The sequence below is a fragment of the Lepidothrix coronata genome, unplaced genomic scaffold (genome assembly GCF_001604755.1).
Source record: "Lepidothrix coronata isolate B3197 unplaced genomic scaffold, Lepidothrix_coronata-1.0 Scaffold16, whole genome shotgun sequence".
Taxonomy (NCBI): domain Eukaryota; kingdom Metazoa; phylum Chordata; class Aves; order Passeriformes; family Pipridae; genus Lepidothrix; species Lepidothrix coronata.
Window position 1 is genome coordinate 1,507,084 of NW_016690196.1, and position 4,557 is coordinate 1,511,640.

The 4,557-nt window shown below is 34.8% G+C and overlaps 1 protein-coding gene across 2 annotated transcripts in view; it reads right to left on the bottom strand.

Moving 5' to 3' along the window:
- The window catches only part of AKT3 (AKT serine/threonine kinase 3), a 150,533-nt gene that overhangs the window by 61,586 nt on the left and 84,390 nt on the right, over window positions 1-4,557 (bottom strand). The window lies entirely within an intron of this gene.

Below are 4,557 nucleotides of genomic sequence, written 5' to 3' on the forward strand. Positions count from 1 at the left end.
ACATTTGAACACTGTTTTATCTTTCTTCAGTCTTCTCCAGCCTAAGTCAGTTAAACCAATCTGTCCTCACAGGTTGTGCTTTCAGATCCAAGATCTTCCTTGTCCCACAGTTCTAGATATACCATAAACCGCCTATTACTCTTTGGTTGCAGGACCCCAACGCTGGCAATTCAGGCAATGGTTCAACGACACTATGTATTAGTTTTACGATGCAGCATACTGCATTAAACATGACCACTGCAAAACACTGACCAACTAGAACTTCTTATTCATGTAAATATATTTAAACACTTTTCTGGAGTTAAGGTTACTCTATCAAAAGTGTAACTTGCTTTCCTGCAGCTACCACAAATAGACAAAAACATCACATCTCATCTTCTGGAATGCTATCACTCGTTCAAACCTGATCCAGATCAAACATTTGATCTAAAATGATTCATCTGGTTCACAAATCAATCAATAATGATATGTTCACTTACAATCTGCTTAACTTCCTTTTGATATAGCTACTACCTACCTGTTGACCCACACCTTTTAGCTGACTATTCTACAGTATAAAACCTTGCACTTATTCTTGGTGAATTACTTTTTAATGTCAATACTTTACAAGTCACATGACATTACCACTTCACAAGGCATGCTTTTCCTTCACAGAAATAAATTATTTTGGCTTGACATAATTTTTTTTCACAATTCAGGATCCTGAAACCTCAACTATCATCCACTGCAATTTTTTTATTTGAAACAGCCAAGAAGAGTGGAAGTGGGTATGTCTATTGATACTATTTTTCTTCTGCAGAACACCTCAGAAGCTTAATAGACACATGTATAAGGAGTAAAAGAGGAGTAAATATTGCCCTATGCAGATGCATGTTCCTTGATGAACAAACTTAGACACTCACCAAACATCTATAAATTATTATGTAAGTCAGACTGCTCACTTGTCAAGGAGATGACATTCCATTTAACAAACATTTCATTAACAAAGCGAAACAGTAGTTCACACTCACTGCTTATATACACTTTCCTAAGTCTTGGATGGATTGAGAGCCATCCTCAACATGTAGAGGAAAGAGCTACAGCAGGATGGAAACAGGAAGAGGGAATTTAACACGAAAGCTGGGAGAGAAACAAGGAGGGCAGAAGCACCATGAAGCAGAGCTGCTTAGCCCACTTAACCTGGCTTGTAGCTGGGTGCAAACATTACTCATGAGATCAAAGAAACCCCCATATTCAGGGATATGGTCAAAGTCCCACTGTGATCACAATGACGGTGAATCCAGGGTTAACAGGCTATTCGTTCTTAACTTCCTCAGTCGTAGCTCCAAGGAACACATGGAACCTTCATAACAGAAGAGCCTAAAAGCGTTGTCTGCTCTAAGATTACCTCATCTTACTACTGACAAAACCATCCACTCATCTTTAATCCTATCACACTTCAATCATGTAGGCTGAAATTCTCTTTACTCGGTGTCTGCCTAAGCTGCACACTCCTGGAAAATACTGCTTTTTGGAGATGAGACTTAAAACTTGGCAAACCAAGACCTTTGATATCCTTTCAGTATTCCTGTGAAAATGTAAGGCATTTGGCCACAGTACATGTGGGAAGGATAAGAGTGTAGTGGGAGGAGCGTAAAAAATTACAATTACAATTACTAAAGAATAAAATCACTGAAAATCTATGCATTGAGTATAACCAGAGGCTACAGCTACCTCCTATCTCTACACACGCTAAATGAAAAGCTCTTTCACTTATATTCATAATATCTCATCCTCTTCCTCAGATAATACGAAAAACAAACTACCTCACTGAGGCAAAATCCAATGTACATAGATGGCATACAGCAAGTTATTTACAGGAAAGATGGCAGGAAAAAAGACTAGGGAATAAAGGGAGAAAAGTAGAAATGGAACAGGAAAAAGACTGGAACCTATGTGAGAAAGAAAACTATGGAGGATAGCTAGAGTATAACCAAACTAGAACAGCTAGTTTAGAAGAAGGAAGGTAAAAGAAACTGCCAGAGAGAAAAGCGAGGTGACTGCATTAGAACAACCAGAAGGCAAAAAGGTACAGAGACAAACCTGCAGAAAAACCTGTATCAATCAAAAAGCATATCCTCTCCAGTGCCTGTAATGGAACTGAAGACTTTGAATTTGACCATTTATTTTCTCTTCACAAATACATAAAAAATGCATACATTTAAAATGCAGTAATTTAAGTTTTTCAACTCAAGTATGAAAAAACTAGAACTAATAGAATTACATCTGCCTATGTCCAAATGCTATCTATAATACAGTCTTTATCTACATAGAGGGAGTATACTATATATAGTATAAAAAATATTTACATTGTTACATATATTATGTAAATTTGTATCTAATATACTACCTATATTACTTTTTTTCAGTCAGTCCTCAAAGTGATGATGCACATTATTAATAAGAACAAAACATATGGATGTATATAATAAGACCTGGTACTACAAAAGAGTATTTACTCTCTGCATTTGCATTACAGATGATTAACTAAATCAACTAAAGGTAATAAAAAAAAGCCCTTAACAATTGAAAATGGCACTGAAAACATAAAAAAAAACCCCTCCAAACACATAACCCGCAAAATGCCATTTCCCTATGACTGAAGGATATTATTGAAAAATAAAATCTAGCAAAACTTAATTAGCTTTTGTAATATCCTGTTACAAGTGGCTAAAGACTTGATTTCCTTGTGGAAGGTCGAAAATGAATACGTTCATATCCTTCACTTCTGAAGCAAAAAGAGTTTCAGAAAGAAGTGGACGACCAGTGTATTTCTAAAAGTGGTGTGCTACCCATCCTTCTCTAGTAGGCAAAAGTAACTGAAGTCTGCTGATATTTAGTAGGCCCACGTTTCATGTGCTGCTGCATACAAATGCATGGGATAAACAGTATTTCTGCCATGACTGCAACAGGAATAAAAACTTCTTTGTGAATGTCTTTCACCTACCACTAGGGAAAAAAAAAAATCTATTAAGATGAGTAAGTGCTGTAATACACAGTTACTGCTAATTACCAAAATATTTTTCTACTCATTAGTGGAAAAACTATAGTAGTTTTAGACAGAGTGAATAGTTTGGAAACTACAAAAGCACAGAAGAAAGAGTGAAACTGGCTACTGAGAGCTGGCTCCGAATGCTCGAGTGATAGTTGGGTCATTACCAAGAGTAGAGAACATTCTACCATAATGTCTTCAAGTTTGCTACTATACATAAACATATGTAATTAAAGGGTTGAATCTCAACTCAAAACAGTTGGAAGTCTAAATTATCATTCAAAAAGATGAGTAAGCCAGTAAACAGACAGACTCAACTTTGTGTTCTTGTATGCTAGCCATCTACGACTTGGAATTACACATTTTAATACTAAAGATTTCTGTCTTCCTGGGATGAAACATCAGTCATGAAAATTTTCCCCTTTAAAATTAGAGGGAAGGAAAAACCTTGAGGGAGAACACTTGTTCAAAGCAGCAAAATACAAAATCAGTAACAGGAATAGACAACTCTGTTCCAACAAGTGTGTAACACTGCTTTGGCCACTTCTGGATGTATACAGATAATGGAAAAAAATTAAATTAAGACAGTGTAAAGAAATAAAATGGATGTTTCTCTAGCATTGAATTTCTCTCTTTTTTTTAAAAAAAAAAAAAAACACCAAGGTCAGGTACATACCAGAGGTTAACTTTCATCTCCATATCTACAACCAACTCAACAATTCTAAAATGTTAGACTATCTTTTTCAAATAACTGCTACTATCTAAATTAAGTAGTTATGCTAGTTAAAACTCTCCTGAGCAACTCTAACTACAAACTGTATTTCAAAACGTTCTGTTTACTTTACACCATTCTGAACCACAGATGACAAAGTTTGCTTGAAGCTGTAATTACTCTGCAAAGCTGGGAAGCCAATTAGAGGGCCTGAAACCTGCCAGTTCCAAAAAAAAAAAAAAAAAGCACAGATCATCTGTTCAGATTTTATTAAAAAGTTTAAAGTTTGAATTCTATAACTTTAACCATATAATCACCAGTATAATTTTCCTAAATGCAGTCATTCAGCATAAAAAAAGAAATAGAAAGAGTACTAATATCATTTTATTATTTCATATATGAAAGGTTTCAACTTCAGCAGAGTGTGTTGATATGGCTAGACAAGAATACTAAATATACAAGCATCCATAAAAAATTGCACTAAAAATGAACAGAAGGTTGCATATCTGAGAAATTATTTCTAATACAGATTGAGTTTTAGCACAAAGGATAACTTCTTGTGATTAACAAATGATATAAAAAAAGAGTATCAAGGCACTGCTTGTATTGTTTAGAATATATGCACTTTTAAATATATAGAATGCTGTCTATATACAGATCTATATCTATCTATTTGCGTTACAATTTAACCTTATTCTTACCTTGGTCTTTCCTTCACAGGATAAACATTTTTGTCCCAACCTTTGCCTATTCAATTGCTGCTCCAATTTTTTTTTTCTTTCTCATTCAAAATTTAATGAACACACTGCTTAAA